Source organism: Cupressus sempervirens, chromosome 6 (genome assembly GCF_028749045.1).
Source record: "Cupressus sempervirens isolate cs-2001-9-10 chromosome 6, ASM2874904v1, whole genome shotgun sequence".
In the NCBI taxonomy this organism is placed as follows: Eukaryota; Viridiplantae; Streptophyta; class Pinopsida; order Cupressales; family Cupressaceae; genus Cupressus; species Cupressus sempervirens.
This window is the reverse complement of record NC_143123.1, coordinates 693,211,418-693,232,028: the sequence shown is the minus strand read 5'-3', so window position 1 is coordinate 693,232,028 and position 20,611 is coordinate 693,211,418. Positions and strand designations below refer to the sequence as shown.

Below are 20,611 nucleotides of genomic sequence, written 5' to 3'. Positions count from 1 at the left end.
ATGACAAATAGAAATTTCAATCTGCATATAATATGATCCTCTAGTTTTGTTATAGCATGTGCATACATTATCCCTCAATATCAAACATGGAAGGCTATTATCTATTATATTTAGAATTGCTTTGACAGTTCATACACATGTTAATAATAACTTATTTCTAAACCCAATTGAATTCAACCCACAATATGGTCAAATTATGTCAATACTAAGGTTTGTAGCATTAACTGGTCACATTCCTAATATTGACACACAACTGAATTGGGACCAACAATTCCTCACAGGTTTACACCAGCAAACATATTTTAATGGAGATGTATATTAGAAGATTCAACACAATGGTGATGCATTTGGGTCATAGCTTTCATGAAGAGTTTGACATAGTTTAAAATAGTTATAAGTACATACTTCTGGGAAGTCACATTCTAATGACTTGAAACAGATTTACAATGCTCAGAACTTCCATTTGTTTAAAGTAGAGCACAATCATATATAACTAGATTCCAATCAATTCCTAGAGATGTCATTCAATTCAGGATAGTCACCTCATAGTCATCTATCTTTTAAGAAAATCATCACTACTTACATGTGATGCTCTATACGACCTATTGTGTGGTGACCATTCCAAATATAAATTGTTCACCATTTCATATGAAACTAAACTATCATTGGAACCTAGATGAATTCTTGTCATTCACAACTTATCTTGACTCTTATGTTGTGCTCTAAAAATTAATAGCTTTGGTTTCACTTTTTTTGTTTTCTCCTTATAAAAATCAACATTTATCCTTTAGTCTCTAAAATTAGTTAAACATAAGGATTTGAACCTCTACATGCTCTAACTTCTTGACCCTCTTCTTAATTTCATTTTCACCTTGATCATTTAATTAACACTTAATTGATGTGTTCTCTACCCTTCCTGTAAACATCCATGTCCCTCTACCTAAACAAAATCTTCCTCTAACTCTATATCCTCTTCTTTGATAAGAAAAAAAGGTTCATTACCCTTGTCATTTCTTCCTTGTCCTATTCCTATATTATTGGTTTTTCTTCCTCTTCCTCTGTTTGCATTTCCTCTACCACCTTCTTGTCTCTCTTTCTTCCTATTGACCATATCTTATGCACTTATAGCCAATTGGAAACTATCTCTAAGCATCTTAGGAAAAATCAAGGTAATCCCGTTTTGCAAGTTTTATATGAGCCCATTAAGATACCTTGCAACATTTTCATCTTTATGCTCTAATCCACCTCTTATGCTCAACTTGTGAAATTCCTCTATGTAGGTCATCAAACCCATCTCCTTTTCTTTCAAGTTATTCCTTATCCTCTATTTTTGGATTGTATTATTTGATGGAAGAGGCACATCCTTCACCATTTGGTCATGTTTGTTCCACCCTTACAAAATCTCTTTTTCATTACACTACTCCACCATGTCAATGTTGTCCCTCTTAGCTATTTTTTGTATAGCTTTACCTTATTTTACTTCACTTATATCTCCATAATTATAATAGTTCTCTTGGGAATCTATCAACCCCAAAACCTCTTCACTATCTATCTTGCCATGATAGATATGGAAATCAATTATTGTCTTTCTTCTACCACATTGAAATATCTTCAACAACCTTATCATCCATCTTTCTTCAAGATCTAAGTCCCCTCCATCCTCTCCATGAGGTTTCTCAAGTGCTTAAGCATCACTTTCTTGTTCTTCATGCACATCCCTCGTAGGAATCCTTTCCAAAGCTTCCGAGATTTCCAAGATGGTTGCATTTTACTTGCTTACTTGTCTCAGTTCTCTTTACCTTATTGCATCTTAGTCTCTTTGTTTCCTCAACTCTCTATCCATTATTTTAGTAGCTTATATCAGCTCTTGTATCTCCTTCTATATTTTTTTTTGGAGGCATCTTCTCAATATAACAATCTACAACACAAGTAACTAATTTTGCACCCCTCAATAGATCTACTAGATTTGATACCAATGATTTGAGGACTCAAACTAGATCCCCAAGAAGTAATAAAAATTATAGCAAATGACTTGTTTCAAGAATAGATTCAAACCATTAAATTAAATAGCTACCTTTCTCCACAAGGGTCACTCCAAATGTTCAAATTGGGTTACCAAATTTATTGGCTTGTCCCAACTCTTTCTAAGGTCTTCAAATATATCAATTAGGTTGTTCCAATAGTCTAAATGCATATCTTTAATAGGTTTATTCAAAGCCCCTTACTTGGACATTATCTAGGCTTGATCTCGCTATGAATCAGGTAATTCCTTATTTTCACCAATTTCTCCCAAATCCCATACAAGTAAATTATAGTTACAAATACTACTATTGGAGTATGAAAACATATAGCAATCTCATTTGTAGATCCTTTGGACCAAATATTTGATCCAATACTATGGATTCAACAAAATAGGCCTAATTACCCTTCACTTATGAAGAAACTCTCAATATTTCTAACCCAAGGCCCTATACGGGCTATGGTAATATTCTATCATGATCTAAAACAACATATTTTCACACCCATCTACCTAGCCATGGGCATTTGATAGGCTAACTACCAAACCCTCAGTCTTATGCCCTCAAAACTAGGGCTTTCTCAAAGTGCCTTCTCCAACCACTTCCAAATTGAAACAAAGGTTACTTCACCTTTCCTTGAACATAAATGACATATTATAAAGGAAAATATCACCTACAAACCAACAATTTCCATTTTGAAGAAAGAAAGCATTTCCCCTTTATATCTAGTCATAGTTTCTTGCACCAAAATCACATCCTATTTATGCTACCAAACCACATTCTGCAAAATATCCTTCTTATGAGGAGCATTAAATACTCTAATATTCTATGATATGATTTTCCTTTATAACTTTTGTTACAACTCTCCTAGATGGTAAACTGTCTCCCATTTACTATATCAACTTTACTTGCCAATTCTCTTATTTCTTTATTGTTCTTCCTACCCAAACAATAATTCTTACCTTCCACATTAGGTTTGTACTTTCTCTTAGTAGCCATGTTAAAAAAGGGGATAGTAGTCAAGAAATTATTCTTCCTACTATTGACTTCTACCCATTGGCTTTGAGCTTTGTTGGTGCAGGAGCACCTAGGAAATATGCCAAGTTTCCTAAATCATTTTTGGCTTGTAGTGGTCTTGGCTAGACAACATGAATAAAAGCTATGTGATAAAGCCCCAAGTGTGTGAGTTGTGTTTTTAAATAGTTTTTTTTTGTGTTTGAGTTCCCAAGTTGCTCCTATGTTGGCAAAATTGCTTAAATTGCTTGTTAGAGCCTAGAATGGTCAAACATTGACCAAGACCCCAGGAGGATGGGAAAGATGGAAAAAATTTTAAAAGTTGTAATTACATGGAAATAGGTTCATTTAACCATGTTTGAGGTCATGGAGCCATTAAATGTACAATAGTGCAAAAGTTGCACTTGGCAAGTTTGCAAGTTTGCAAAGTTGCTTGACAACATTAACAAAAAGTGCTAAAACTTTATAAGGGCTTCAAGAATCAGTTGGAAACCTATGAGATCTATTGATTCACATGGCTAAGAGGTATTTAAGACCAATACAAGTCAGTTTGAGGGTTGGCACATGCTTTTGTATGAATTTTGGAATTGGAATGAAGAGCAAACTAAGCATTTTGATGACAGTTTTCTTATTTCACCCTTCATCCACACCTTTAATGGATTGATAGGGTTGCTATTTTCATGTGGTTTGATAGTGTATGGAATGTAGATTATTTGGTAAATATTCAGAGTTTTTTTTATCAGTTTCTTTATTAGTTTGAAAAATCTTTTTAAAGTTGCCAGTTCACTGGTCTATACAAAGCAATCAACAAAGAAATCTCTATAACTTGAATTCCAATGGTGGAAGCATGATGGAATTTTTGAATAAAGTAATAGACTATATAAACAATGTAAATATTTATTTTGGTCTTGTTTTGTAGAGGTTTTTTTTTTTTCCAAGAGGCCCTAGGCGAGTTTGCATACCCGGCTAGGCAATGAAATCAACAAATAAGTGTTTGAAATGAGCATAGAATGGGGTGTTGGTGGTGCAAGGGCACCTTGAAACATAGGTCTCTCACCTTTTATTTTTTTTGTCTTGTGCTCCAAGAGAGCTCTTGTAAATAATAATAAGGGTCATTGGACCTAAGTGTGGTAGTTGGGGTGTAGGAAGTCAAAATGTCCTAGGTAGAGTGCAAAATGGCCTAAAAGGCAAGGTATACTTTACCATGGGGTAACAAGTAGCTTAAGTGATGAGTAAATAACTTAGGAAAGGGTCTCTAGCATGAAATTTCTAAGGGGTGACCTATTTTACAAGTTGGAAGTGTAAAAAGGCATGTAAGCAAGAAAAATTGCAAAAGTTGCTCTATTGCAATTTTGCAATTTTTGAAAAAAATGCTGTCCTTTGCTAGAAATTGGAATTTTTTTCTTTAAAACATAAAGAGGCTGATGAAAAAAATTAAGAGGGGAGGAAAAGACCTAGGAGGAAGTATAAATGACTTCCCAAACCCTAAAGTGAGGAAAAAGTTGTCATTTTGAAAAAAAACAAGTGCTGTAGCATGCATTTTGAGAGCAAAAAGACTGGTTTTTTTCAGTTTTGAGGTTTTCCTTCATTTTTTTTGCATGCTGTACCTAATATAATGTTATATGGAATGATTTAGAACAATTTTTATTTAGGAAGTTTGGCTTGAAAGCATTTTGTTTGGTAGTTATAAAAATCTTTTGTTTTTAGGTAGTTTGCTGTCTAGTTTACAACACTTTGTAAAGAAAATGAGATAACTCACTATCCCACCGTAAGAATTGTACAAACTTTTGGGGATAGTGAGTAAACTCAATGTACTATATTCAGGAAAAAGCAAGGCCCTTCAAAATGCTGGCAAGCATTTTTCATCTCTTGCCCTAGGTGAGCCAAAGAAAGCCTGGTTAGGGAAGAGTTGCATAAATAAGCATTTTACATTGCAAGATTGTGAATTTTGTTGCAAGTTTCTGAAGCAGGTTGGAAGAGGAGTGAAAGGAGATTCTTCGGGGTGAAAGGATAGTGCTCCACCAATCCATTTGGCCAACAAACAAGATAGGATAGCAGGTTGTCCTTTGATTCCTTGTAGCTCTATTTTGGAGCAATTTGGTGAAATTGATAAAGAAGAAGGCTTGAGCAACATATTTTGACATGATAAAGGAGTAAATTGCAAGGGTGTGAGACTCCCTCCATGATACTACAAGTGGTTGGTAAGATTGGTCAAGAAGACCTAGTTTGATTGAAGGTTTTGAATGATCTTCATTGAGAATGACAACCTGGCACGTAGCAAGAAGTGAAAACTTCTCAAGATAGTGGAGAAGGGTTTAGGATTGGGGGATATTTTCTTGAAAAAGATACTATAAATCCATGTGGTGATCTTGGAGGACACCCTAAGTCTCAGAGGTAGACTAGAAACATGAATCAATGGTTGATTCATCCCTTCTCTTCCTATCAGTTGGGTGCAATACAAATTCATGGAAGGCAAGAGTGGTGAGTGAAGGAAATTAATTCTAGAAGATTAGTCATTTAGAGTCCATTTGAGTGGTGGAAGGAAAAACCCTCTATATTCCTATTCATACAAACAAGAAACTCTTGTAAATAGACATATTTTTGGGAATCCCTTGTACGGTTGACCTGGGTGTTGCAGACCTGAAAAATCTTCAAGGGGAGCCAAAAGGGTACCCAAATCATAAATTTTTTTGAGTTCTTCTTAAGGGTTTTAGGAGATATAAGCCAAAAATCAATTTTGGAGGCCTAATTTGTTATTAGTCCTAGTAGCCCTCTTAACTATGAAATCTGCAAATTGATTGGAAATCCAATACTCCAATCCACTTAGTGATCCTAAAAACTATTGAATGAGACCTAATACAAGCCTTGGAATTCAATATAGCCAAGAATGCACTCTTGGAAGCTAGTTTTGAAGAACGGTGCAATGAGAGCACAAGGGAGACCCCATGGTGAAATAGAGTTTTGAGTTGATTGGTGAGGATTAGTGTAATAAGGGAATAGAGAGAAGATTCCCTTGGAATAGGGTATAAGAGAAATACCCTAAGAGGCTAGGAGAAAGCTTGGAGTGAGTTCTAGTAGTTGAGGCTAGAACCTTGTTCAAGATCCTCCCCATCATTTGTCCTCCAACTCCAAACTATTTCCAATACCAAACTGAAATTGATTTTCTAGAACAATCAAAACTAACAACACCAGAAGGCTAGATTACCATGCACCATGCACCTAGTACATACCAACTATTATAAAGACTCAAAACTGGCTATTTTAGTTTGCCAACTAGGCCTAGTTTAAGGCCATTTACAAAGCAACTCACAATCCCTTGACTTTTGGAACTCTGATGACCCAAAACAGTCTTAAGAGATGACTCAAATGCAAGGATTCTTTTAGTTTTTGTGTCTCATGATCAACTTTACAATGGTTTTTACAAAACCCTCCTTTCTAGCCCCTTTACCCTAGGGCTTTCTAGAACTCTTACTTTGGAACATCTCTAGAATCCCAAAATGGTTCAAACACCTTCACTTTGGTTATATTAGATGACTTCCAATGTAAAATGAAACTCTTGTTTAGAGAAAACACTAAATCCACCTTTGGAGCAATCAATTTCGACTACCCAAACTTGTCTCCCACACGTGGGAATGAGGTTTTAAACTCATTTAGACTCTCAAAACCAAATGAAACTTACAAAATATTGCACATTTAGTGCCTTCTACATCTTTTAGAGGCTTCGATAGCCTTATTACATTATTTAATACCTTTATAGGTCTTTTCTATCCACCCCTAACCTAGGATCAATCTTGATGTAGAGGATAGGGTGATGGACCCAAGTAACAACTCAAAATGAGCAAATTTGTAATAATGTGCCAAGTGACCCTTCTAGGTCTTGGTGGGAAAATTATACAAACAGTCAACTCTAAGATTTTTTTAGGCTTTAATAGGTTCGTTCTACCCTATCTAGCATGTTCCCATCAACACCTTTCAGTTTCCATACCCTCCAAGCAAAAATGCATAATTCACCCAAATGTTGTCAATGCAAAAATTGCAAAGTTGCATTAGCAACTTTTGCAACAATTTACCAAATTTTAGGAAATAAACATAAAACTATCTATGTTCCTATATTCCTTTGAGGTTTTACTTTTTTTGAACCTTTTCTGAGTCATAGAATTGGAATCAAGTGAAAAATGTAAAAATTGCACTTTTTGTGCAAAGTTGCATTGTTGAAAGTTGTAAAAGTTGCTCAAATTTGCAACTTAGTGGAAAAAAGGTCGTGGGATCAAACTGTATGCTCCGTTAGCTCTGGGTGGCCAGGTAAACCTTATCCTCAACCTTGTCGTATTCACTTCAGCGCTCGAACATTCTCGGGCATGTCGAACGGAATGTCCCTAAGGGTCACTAAATGCCAGAGGCCTATGATCTTTGACATGACATATCTCAGAGCTCATGCGAGGTATGGATGCGATTCTAGTTCCTACAAGACCATGTTGTAGAGACCTACAGTAAACTATCTCATTTTTTTGATATGAATTCCATTTTCATTTTACAATGCCATCTCGGGTGATGCTGAAACTTGCAGTGTTGGCTAGTACAAAGTTGCCAACTGCCAAATCTCTCTCACCTTTCATCATGGGATCAAACTGTCTACTCCGTTAGCTCTGGGTGGCTAAGTAAACCCTATCCTCAACCTCCTCTTGTCCACTTCAGCACTCAAACATTCTTGGGCACACTGAACTGAATGTCCCTAAGGGTCACTAAATGCCACAGGGTTGCGATCTTTGATGAGGCATATCTCGGAGCTCGTGTGAGGTATGGATGCAATTCTAGTTCCTACAAGACCGTGTTGCAGAGACCTACAATAACCTCTCTCTCTTTTTAGAGATCACATTCCATTTTCATTTTACAAAGCCATCTCAGGTGATGCTGAAACTTGCAGTGTTGGGTAGTACAAAGTTGCCAACTGCCAAATCTCTCTCACCTTTCATCGTGGGATCAAACTGTCTACTCTATTAGCTCCAGGTGGTTGGGTAAACCCTATCCTCAACTTCATCATGTCCCCTTCAGTGCTTGAACATTCTCAGGCACATCAAATCTGAATGTCCCCAAGGGTCACTAAATCCCACAGGGTTGCGATCTTTGATGGGGCATATCTCGGAGCTCGTGTGAGGTATGGATGCAATTCTAGTTCCTATAGGACCATGTTGCAGAGACCTACAATAACCTCTCTCTCTTTGAAGATCACATTCCATTTTCATTTTATAACACCATCTCGGGTGATGCTGAAACTTGTAGTGTTGGCTAGTACAAAGTTGCCAACTACCAAATCTCTCTCAACTTTCATCGTGGGATCGAATTGCTTCTCTGTTAGCTCTGGGTGGCTAGGTAAACACTATCCTCAACCTTGTCATTTCCCCTTTAGTGCTCAAACATTCTCGGGCATGCCAAACCAGAATGTCCCCAAGGGTCACTAAATCCCACAAGGCTGCGATCTTTGATGGGGCATATCTCGAAGCTCGTGTGAGGTATGGATGCAATTCTAGTTCCTATAGGACTATGTTGCAGAGACCTACAATAATCTCTCTCACTTTTTAGAGATCACATTCATTTTTCATTTTACAACACCATCTCAGGTGATGCTGAAACTTGCAGTGTTGGCTAGTACAAAGTTTCCAACTGCCAAATCTCTCTCACCTTTCATCATGGGATCAAACTATTTTCTCTATTAGCTCCGAGTGGCCGGGTAAACCCTATCCTCAACCTTGTCCTATCCCCTTCAGCGCTCGAACATTCTCGGGCATGCCGAACCGAAATGTCCCCAAGGGTCACTAAATCCCATAGGGCTGCGATCTTTGATGGGGCATATCCCAAATCTCATGGGAGGTATGGATGTGATTCTAGTTCCTGTATGACCATGTTGCAGAGACCTACAATAACCTCTCTCACTTTTTGGATATCACATTCTATTTTCATTTTACAATGCCATCTCGGGTGATGCTGAAACTTGTAGTGTTGGCTAGTACAAAGTTGCCAATTGCCAAATCTCTCTCACCTTTCGTCATGGGATTGAACTGTCTACTCTGTTAGCTCTAGGTGACCAGGTAAACCCTATCCTCAACCTATTAAACAAATATTTGTAGACCACTATTAAGTTGATCTCTCTATTGACTTGTCAAATGTCTTTTGTTGCATGAAAATGATCACAAATTGAGCCATTGATAATTACAAAAAATCTTGCACCCTCTAAAAAAGACATATTCCATTTACATCATTTCTTAATGAAACCAAATTTTATCATAACTTTGTGCAAGAAATCCCTTTGAAGCCTATCATAAGCTTTCATCATAGTCAGGTTAATGACACATGAGGGAAGGGAGTTTTTTTTAATGGAATGCAATACCTCATGAAAAACTAATGCACCATCCGTAGTTTCTCTTCCAAAAATAAACCCCCTTCTATTTAGAAACAATCAAAGGGGGAATATACCTTCAATTTTCTCATCATGAGATAGAATGCCATTGAAATCCCTAGGCACAATAAATTTATCATCTTCAATTCTGGAAATAGCCTAAGAATAGGAATCCAAAGTTTCATATTATCATCACATGTAGAAGTAGGGCCATATATATTGAGCACTGCGAATGACATACCAAAATTAGTAACAACTACTTGCCACTAGTTAGGAAAAGACTGAATATATAGCAGTGAAATATTTATGGTTCCAAAGAATACATGAACCACTCGAAGTACCTGCAACATGAACATGAAATGAGTTCCACTTAGTCAACTTTGCAATTATAGAAGAATATGATTATTGAGACAATTTTGTTTTTTGAAGCAAAATTACATCAGCACCAACTGCATCAAGTTAGATTAGAGTGCAGATCTTTTGTCTGACATTTCAAAAAAGGTCCCTCATTCTTCTAAGGAGTGCCTTTTGCACTCTTTCTTTTGCTATCTATCAAATTTTTATCTAGAGTAGCTTGAATACCAAGGTCAATTTTCTCCTTAATCTTTTAAGCATTAGGTTTGCTTTGTTGTCTCTTACAAGTAGACACTTGTATTAAATCATGCATGGGAGTTTTATGTGGAGAATAGCTTTGCAAAGGATCAAAATTCTTCTTAGAGTCCTTATTCGCAAAATATGACTTACTAATAGGCACCTTATGCACAACCAAGTCAGAATTAGTTAAATCCTTATAGAAATTATCAACTATTATAGGATTGTAATGAATAAAAGGAAACATTATTGGGGTTACATGGATTAGTAACTATCACTATTCCCTTAAATAATAATGAACACTATTGTATACGCATAGCCAAAACTAAACAAAATTGTTGTTTCAAATGTTGTTATAGGGACACTAGCTAAATAGCGTAATATTTGCACAACAAAAAGTGGGTAAAGTAAGACAAACCTTTAATTGATGAGAAAAATAAGAAATCTAAGAAGGAGATGGCTTTAGTGCGACCAATTATATCACCAAGTACAAGATCAATCACATTACAAGACAAGAAAAAGATGAAAAAGAGTAGAAGAGATCAGGTAATATTAGATGAAGCTATCATACTTTCAATCTATGATCATACAAAATTGGATTCTGATGCTATGATAAATTATGGAGAATTGTGAAGGGGAAAGATGCAAAAGAGAAATATAGGAAGTGAAGTACAAACAATTATTATAAGATGTAAAGGACATCTTATTACAAATTGTTCTAGATGCACCAGCCAATGACAAACTTCCAATGATTGATCAATTAAGTTTTCTTGTAAAATAGGTAAATGCACCTGATGTTGATGTTAATGAAAATTTGATACAATTAGAAGAGAAAAGAATAGAGAAGAAGATTATGGAGAAACTAAATGAGTCCATTACTGCTCTACAAGTTGAACTTGGTGGTATTACAACCGAGCTAGAAAATATTCTTAAGGAGATAATCCACCTACTCCAATAGTTATGTGATGTACTACATTTGACACAATATATTTTAAAGAAAGTTGAAAAATATTGATGAGGATTTAAAGAATAGTGTTTCTAAGTTAACTGAGGTACCTTAGTTAATCCAAGTTGACTTAAGTAAAGACATGGACAAGATGAGAAGACAAAGGCTTGAATTTCAAGCACTCTTGATACCTTACTTGGAACTCATACAAAAGAATGTTAATAAGGTTAGATAACTTATTCTTACTCCTAAAATGTCTATTATTTAACATGTGATTGAACTTTGAATGGAGATACATCCACAACACTTGGCATTGGATGGCCACTTGGTAAATATTAACTCTATCTCTCTAATATTTGTAGACCACTATTTTGTTGGATAGAGTAATTTCAAACTACTGATTTCTTTAATGGAGTTCCTAATAAATCTCAAGGTTCTCATTTAGGTGACCAATTGCCAAGAGGTCCACGAATATTGCCTAATAAAGTCTATTGCCAATCAATATTGTATCAAAAATTCAAACTAATTAGGTATTGAATTAAACTTGATAAACAAATGATAGAGAAGGAAAACTTTAAACATGAACAAGATCATAAATCATATGACAATGACATATTGCAAATGATTAACTTATGCTTAAACTATGATAAAGTTTATTGTTAATCAATATTCTATCAAAGTTTTGAATAGATTAGGTATTGAATTTAATTTCATACATGGACATATCTAATTTAATGTCATACACGAACATATCTAATTTAATGTCATACATGAACAAACATGAACAAACATATCATATCATATGTCGTATATGAACAAACATATCATATATTAACCAATAATGTCATAAGTTGAATAATGTCATACATCAAATAAATGTCATACATCAAATATAAAATATCATATACATCAAATGTGTATCGAATATGTCCATTGATGCCTATATATATACATGTCTAGATCAACTACATCTTTTCCTTCCCACGAGGAGAAGGAAACAAGTCTCTCAATGTCCTTTGCCATTGTGTGGAGGGAGATAGTGGAAATGACGAGGCCCTCCTGACATGCTCACTTGACCTCTTGTTGAGGCTCTTCTCCAGCTCCAACTGATACAAAGAAAGTAGATATGAATCAATATTTATTATACGTTGAAATCAAATATATGTACACACAAAATCAATTATTTTCTTACTGCCAACAAATAGTCACTCTGTACGTTCACCTCAAATGCTCGTGGATCATCAGGCATGAAAAGACCCTACAACAATTCAATAAATATAATCACTTACAAATACACATATCACCAACAAAAATATTGTACCCAAGTAAATATCACCAAAGTCATCTTATACCCACCAATTCCAACCCAAGTTTTGATTGTGGGTCCAAGATATTTAGAGCTTGTGAAATTTGATCTAACAACTTATTTTTGGGTTTAGAGAGAAAATACATGTCATAAATGGTAAGATAAGGTCCAATAAATGAAAGGAATTATTTGATTGAAGTTGAAATAGAGAAGCACACTTATAGATAAGGGTAACCTTGAGTTTTTAAAGAAAATGAATCAATATAGGACTTAAATAATAATTTGAAGGTCCAATGAGTGTTAGGAGAGTGTGAAATCAATGTAGGAACCCATAATGTATATTAAAATGGAGCTAAAATTAATACCAAATAAGTGTTCTTACTTTTTCAAATGATACATGTAGTTGCCACTTTATTGGAAGCATGTGTCCACCTCATGCACACAATAAAGTAGAAGAAAAAAAGAGAAAGAGGTAAAGATTTTGGGAAAACTACAAGGAGATTAAATATAACCAAGCTGAAGGACAAAAGCTCCCAAACCAAGAATATTAACTATTACATTCATTTGCAAGGATACATAAAAGAACAACAAAATCCTAAAGCTTACTAAGATTCTAAGTCAACTAGTTGAAGAGACCTCACTCAAGAAAATGTCTCAATCTCAAGCATCGTGTTGAAAAAGCTATAGCAAAAGCTCAAGTGGTCACTTGAGAAAAGAAAGAGCAAAAATAAAAGATAAGAAAATACTCAATGATTTATCCCACTAGCATAGCTATAAGAGTATGAAAAGAAGAGAGAAGGGCCATGAATCCAAAAGTCTAGTAAGTTATCTTATCCAAGTTTATTTTGTATGAGAGGAGGAGGAGGACAAGAATGAAAGAATGTAGAATTTTGTTATACTAGTTCCATTCATCCCAAAGAAATAGTGAAGGAGAGTTGATGGTGTTGATTCCAAAAACTATAGTTTCTTTGAATCCTAAGGATATGCCTAGTTCTATTATCAAGTTCAACATTTGACTTTGGCCTATAAATAATATTAATTTAAAGCACAAATTCTCTTGCACTTATGACTCTACTAGACCAAGGTGAGTATATCTAATCACCAATTATATCTTTAAACTTGACTATTATTTATAGAAAAAATATAACTTCCATCTTGTAGGTCCTACTCCTAGTTGCAATCAACTTGGAATACAACTAATCTTCTATTCCTATCTTTACTTTTAATTTCATTATCTCCTACTCTTAGTCCTCATACCTTTATTTGATTTTCCTACTTCTTCTCTACTTCTAACTTCAATATGTGCTCCTAGTTCTTCTTTATCTAATTCTTTCACTGCCACTTCTACCTTCACTCCTAGTTTTTGAATTAAAAGTAGCCAAAACTAGGGGGTTGGCCCTTTAACAACAAACTGACCTACTATTAGCAGATAACCATTAAACAAACCTACCCCTTACCTCTTACTAAAACAAAAACAAGGTTTCGATCCATAATTAAAAGAGTATCAGTAGGCCTAACACACATACTGCTTGTGTAAAAACCATAAAAGCTATAGTAATATATAAACAAAGGTTAACATTAGAAAATTTGAGATTAACTATTATAAATAACAACTAAAATGAAGAAAATTCTTTCATACCTCCGCCAGTGGCATGAGCTAGCCACAGCTATGGCCACTCCACTATCAACAGACTGTCGCAGATGAGGAGGTGTGTCCGACATCATGAGTTGCATGTCGTACAATACACGTTACATCTAACATGAAACATAAAATAAATATAATCAAATGAATTAAATTAACATGAAACAACTGTACCTGTGTGAAGCTCATATGATGTCTATGCTCCGAGTCTGTGGTAAAGGTTGAGGGTCCTGTGGAGAACTGATGCACATGCATAATTTTTTTTGTCAATCCTTAATATGATTACATAATAAATATATGTATTAATTAAAATGATTAAATCGATACATACGTCAAGACTCATGGAAGGGACAAAAAATGGGCCTGGAGGATAGCTGCTAGGCCCAACAACACTCTGACCCTGAATTTTGAACAATGTCAATAGATGCTAATTAATTAATCATACACTATACATATGAAATGTGATCAAATTAGTAAATTATAATTGTAATTTACATGTGTGTCAATGCCAAATGTGTTGCTCAGTAGCTGATCGATGACAAGCCCATCATCTGCACCATCTCCAACATGAGTGCCAAATGTGCATAGGGATCCACATGAAGTGCACATGTGACCACGATGCACAGAAGGCTCCCCCTCAACTAATGGGCTCGTGGAATGGATGAGGGTCTGTGTTAAAGCATTAATGGTCCCTAGAGTGTTAGCCTCTACATTTTCCTTCACAACTGAAAGAATAGTCACATGCTCGCGCTGTGGCTTGACCACAGGTGCCCTAACTACATTAGGGTCATGATGTGCTTCTGACCTCTCAAATGATGACCCCCCACCTCTACCTTAGGAGTCTAATATATCAAAATAATTGGGGATCTCCCCAAGGACAAACTCACAATATAATTTCTTCAAAAAATACATGGGGACCTCGTGATTGTTGCAAGGAGGGGCATCAAAAACCATCCACCATCTATCCCAAAAATTATTTCTAATAGCATCGTGTATGCACCAATGGATGGGGAATCATTTAGTACCCTCTCTAACAGTATTTTTCTCACCAGGTTTTCTAAATAATGCACATATACTATCTTTTGGTATTTCTTTTTTTTTAACATCTTCATATGACAATTTATTTGCATAAAATCTTTTTTGTTCATCCCTTTTAACCCGCAAAATATCTAATTGACCACTAACTGAGGCTATCTGAGTGTTGATGGATTCGACGAATGATGCCAATTGAGCCCTCATTGGATTGGTTTGTCCGGATTCTTTCAACTGAGCAATGAGTCTTTCTAATTTAATTTTGTCTCTCACTATTTCATTTATTATATTTTCTTGTGTACCTGGCGGAGGTCTTGCAATTGGTTCGGGTTGTGGAATTTGTTGTTCTTCTTGAGGAGGATTTTGGTTTTGAGGTTCTTGAGGGTTTTGACGTTCTTGTGGATTTTTTGGTTGATTATGGACATTTCCTGATTAAAAATCAATTGAAATCCAAATAAATAAACAAATCTTAATGAAATTTGTAAAAACCCTACAAAACAATATAAAAAACCTACAAAACAATATGAAAAACATATCAAACAATGTAAAGTTAGGTTTATATCACTTACGGCGTCGTCATGGGTGCACTTGTGGTCTTGGATTTCGTCGATGAGGAGGCATTTTGGAAAATGGTAGTGAAAATGTTAAGTTTTCAATTCGCGTACGTGCTGCTCACTGTAGGAGTAGAACAAAATACTAATGAAAATGATGGGCTGCGGGTCTGCAGCCCATCATATATACTTTTTTTGTTTTGGTAATAGCGCGTACACGCTATAGTGTGCACGTGCTATTTAAAATAGGAAAAAGAAAACTACTTGTCACCTTTTTGGCACCACAACTCGGTGCATATGCCCTAACGAGTATGGTTATTTATAGCTATATATGTAATAAAGAAAATGATTATTTCCCATTAGATGGCTATATATTTGAACTAAGTTAATGTCTTTGTCATAGACTATTATTTTGATGCAAATCTTGTAGAATAACCATGAAGCTATAGAACTTTAAGATTTTTTTTTATTTCATGCAAATGACTTTGAGGTTTTTAGTATTGATGCGAGCTCCTCTTCCCCAAGTTGTTTCTCTTGAATTTTGAAGCCTATCCTCCTTTATACTTCAAATCCTTGGGCATATGAAATGCACACATTGGTAAGAGCATTGACCCCCCCAAAATTTGGAAGTTATGTGTAAAATTGAGGATATAGAGCACATTTGGATTATCTTTCAAGAAATAACTCTTAACAAATTTTAACATTAGAATAGAATTATTCTTTTATCACCATGCTCAAATTCCAATATTCTAATGTATTGTATTAATTTTAATGGAACAAATTGATTATTTAATTATTAATATACCATAATCAAATTAATTAAGTTAGATTAAGGTATGTTGATGTGTTGTATTTTATTTGATTAATCTAAATTAAACTTAAGGAGAGTCCCTATGTTTTCCCCTATATTTTTCAATCATAGTGATATATTGTGATATGATACGAAACATCAATAGTAGAAACTCTCTTACAATCAATTAAAAATACAACATCGGGGTCTTTAACATGCTCCTTCCTCTTGCATCTTTACAACGACCACTGACTTCTTGGCATACGTTCAAAAGTTGACCCGCAACGTGTAACCCCTTCACACGCAACACAAGAACAAAATTTCCACGCGGTTTGGAACAGTAACTCTGACCGTAACACTAAATGTTTTGAACAGAGGTTCTCTTTAAAATCTCGTACAGAACATGTAATTTTCCGCTTGAGCATGCCTCCTGTATTTAACTCTAGAGTGAGATTTCTTGATCGTTAACGGTTGCGCAATGGAGAAAATTAGGGAAAAGTTCTGCTTTAGCATGCTTTTGTTATTTGGAGTGTGTATTCAACTGAAAAGTTGTGCTGCTGCAGTGGAGGGTAGGGATACTCTTTCCCTGGGCACCTCAATTACTGGAAATCGGACAATAATTTCAAAGAATGGTACTTTTGAACTGGGCTTCTTCAGCCCAAATGATTCCAATAGCTGGTATATCGGCATCTGGTATGCCAATTTAAAAGAGCGAACATATGTGTGGGTGGCCAACAGGGAGACTCCCGCGAAAAACAGACCTGGCGTTTTGAAGCTTTCAGACGGAGGTGATCTTGGACTGTTCGACGAAACGGGTGCTTCTATTTGGTCTGTCAATGTGACCAAAAGGTCTTCTAAGGCTGTGATATTAGAGTCTGGTAACTTTGTAATGGTCACCGGTGGCAACAAATCTGAAACTGTATGGCAGAGTTTCGACTATCCAGTCGACACTTTCTTGCCAGGCATGAGGTTCGGTCAACAGCAAAAGATGGTTTCCTGGAAAAGCTCATTGGATCCTTCTCCTGGGCTTTTCTCTTTTCAGCTGGATCCATCTGGAACCAAACAGCTCATCTTAAAATGGAACAATTCTGTGCAGTATTGGACAACCGGAACATGGGACGGCAAAGTTTTCAGTCAAATCCCAGAAATGACGACCACAGACTTCTACAATATCAGTGTTGAAGATACTAAATCTGGTTTGTATTTCACATTTTCATTGACGAATATGAAGAACGCGCTGTCACGATACGTCCTAACAAAGTCTGGAGGGATGCAATTCTATCTTCTAATTGATAATGGGGAATGGAGCATGATCTGGTCTCAACCAACAGACCAATGTTCCGTATATGGTCTCTGCGGCGCTTTCGGAACCTGCAATTCCATCAATCTTCAGTCTTGCAGCTGCGTTGAAGGCTTCATCCCAAAAGACACTCGCGTCTGGGAGTCGGGAGAGTCGTGGTCGAGTGGTTGTGTTCGGCAGAGCTCGTTGAACTGTGATGCCAAAAACGGCAACACGGACGGATTCCTGAAGCTGCGCGTCACGTTACCTAATGATTCTGCTTCGTCATATCCTGATGCAACCACAAAGAAAGATTGCGAAAAAGCCTGCCTCCTCAACTGCTCCTGCACAGCGTTTACATTCAGTCCGTCGACGAGACTCTGCCAGATCTGGTCTAGAGAATTGTTGAACATGCGTAACTCTATTCCAACAAAAAGCAACTCAAATGTTTTCATTCGAGTGGCTGCCTCTGCACAATTTCATCCAACATACTCATCAAAAAGCAATTCAAATGTTTTCATTCGAGTCGTGCTAGGTATTGTGGGTCCTCTCGTCGTTTCTTTGGGTGTCTTTTCAATTTTAATATGGCGGAGGCGTCGGCAGAGGGCTCGGCAACAATCGATGGTGAGACATCCAGATCCGTCAGACTCTTTTCTAAGAATGTACAGCTACATCGAGTTGAAGATTGCAACAAGGAATTTCAAGTCCAAGCTGGGAAGCGGAGGATTCGGTTCTGTGTTCAAAGGACGCCTATTAGACGGCACGCCTGTGGCTGTAAAGAAGATGGAGGGCTCAAGACAAGATGAGAAGCAATTCCGAGCAGAAATCAGTTCTCTTGGTAACATACAGCATGTCAACTTGGTCAGGCTTCGAGGGTTTTGTGCTTAAGGATCCAAACGCTTACTTATCTATGATTATTTGCCGAATGGCTCTCTGAATTCCATACTGTTCAATAGAAATTCCAAATGCCAAAAAAGTGTGCTTGATTGGGAGACCCGATTCCATATTGCCTTAGAGGTTTACGTTATCTCCACGAGGTTTACGTTATCTCCACGAGGTTTACGTTATCATTCACGGTGACGTAAAACCCGAGAACATTCTTCTCGACAATAAAGTTTCACCAAAATTGGGCGATTTTGGATTAGCAAACCTTGTGGGTAGAGATTTCAGCCGCGTCCTGACCACAACGAGAGGTACGAGAGGGTACTTGGCTCCAGAGTGGATCTCTGGTCTTCCCATCACTGCCAAGGTTGATGTGTACAGTTTTGGTATGACGCTCCTGGAAATCATTTCTGGTCGAAGAAATTTGGACTTAAACGTTCAAGATTCAAGTAAGTATTACTTTCCTACATGGGCTGCTACTCAAATTTACAACGGAAACACAATGAATATTGTGGAGGAAGGTATTGCAAAAGAGAGACACATTGAAGAGGTAAGAAGAGTAAGTATTGTAGGGTTGTTATGCATCGAAAAGGATGAAGAGGTGAGACCAAGCATGGGGCAAGTAGTGCTAATGTTAGAAGGGAAGATGCAATTACAAATTCAGCAGATTCAGGGCATTGTGTTTATGGAAAGGAATGCAAATGAAAGTGATACTGATAGTGATGAAACTAATTATCATTAGTTAGAATGGGACAGAATAAACATTTTATTTTTGCATATTACTATTTAAATGTACATTTTTTCTTTAAATTTAAGCAGCTGGAATGTTCTCATGTCAATTTTTAACTACAAGAAAGGGAAAAATCATAATCCTTTCATAATCGTAGTTGCTTTAAATATAAAATAAACTTTAAAAAGATGTGAGAGAGGGGGTGAGAGGAGGAGCTACAATTGCTTAATGGAAAAAATGATACATTACTTCACCATATTCATTCCTCTTCTTTTTATTTTCCATCCCTTTTGCTTTCATATTTTATTTGTATTAAATTATCTTTTAAGAGAACAAATTATACTACTAGGTCCACCAAGTCCACAACTTGCTTCTAAAAACTTGAATCGCCATTGATAATAGGAATAAGTTGACTTGCATGGGACCTTCACTTAATGTCTAAATGCAAATTTTATTATAAATAATATAGTTATTTTGCTAGAGTACTAATCATGTACTAATTTTGCTAGAGTTTATAATTTTATTATAAACTTGAATAGTTACTAGTATAAATATATTCATCTAATTTTTTTGATTAAGTTCAAATGAGAGAGGACCCAAACTCATCAAAATAATAGCATGTCAAACAACATATCAAAAGGAATTCATGAGTAGTGAATTCAAACCAGAGTCCACAAACTAGAAACAACTAGCAACTAATTTGCAAAAAGACAAGCAACGAACCTAACAAGATAGAAACTTAAGACAATAAATTAGATAGGCAAAATTTGATTGTACTTCCATTCCTCAAATTAAGCTCTTTAAGAGTGTCCAGAAAAGAAGACTTCTTGGTCTGGTCCACAAAGTAGTATCTTGACCAAGTCCTTCTTTCACCATGCAAGGTCCCTCTTTTGTTTGCTAGGTGGTAATGATCTCTATCTTCTCCCACTTCCTTCTTTTGGTCATCTTGTAATTGAACTCTTCCTACAGGGTACTAAATGAGGGGTTCATTGTTTCCATTATGTCCTTATTGAGTTTTATAACCTAAGACAACTTCTTTTTTATCTAGTTTTGGTTGGCTTTAACATTTTCCAATGCCCTTATCATTTTCTATATCTCCTCATCCAACAGGATGAGGGATTTCAGTTCTCCAAGTCGGTCATCATGATGCTCCAATTGTTCAAATTTTGAGCTAACTACTCTGCAACATTCAACATACTAGTCTCCACTTTAGTGTTTCACCAATCACCATCATTAGCTCTAGCATCAAAAGTGGTCTCCAATCTATTTATATCATTTCTTGCAATGTATAGCTTGACAATTAACCATTTGATTAGGTATTTTATTTTTTCAGTGGTAGAGTATGCATAGTTTATCCACTATTCTCACTTTGAAGGAATACTTAGGAAAATCATTTGAGAAGTCGGTTTTCTTGAATGAGGTGAGGAAACATTGAA

General features: G+C 36.0%; 1 pseudogene; it reads left to right on the top strand.

Moving 5' to 3' along the window:
* The first annotated feature begins 16,742 nt into the window (after positions 1 to 16,742).
* Positions 16,743 to 19,286, top strand: LOC149554093 (G-type lectin S-receptor-like serine/threonine-protein kinase At2g19130 pseudogene; annotated as a pseudogene).
* The last annotated feature ends 1,325 nt before the right edge of the window (positions 19,287 to 20,611 follow it).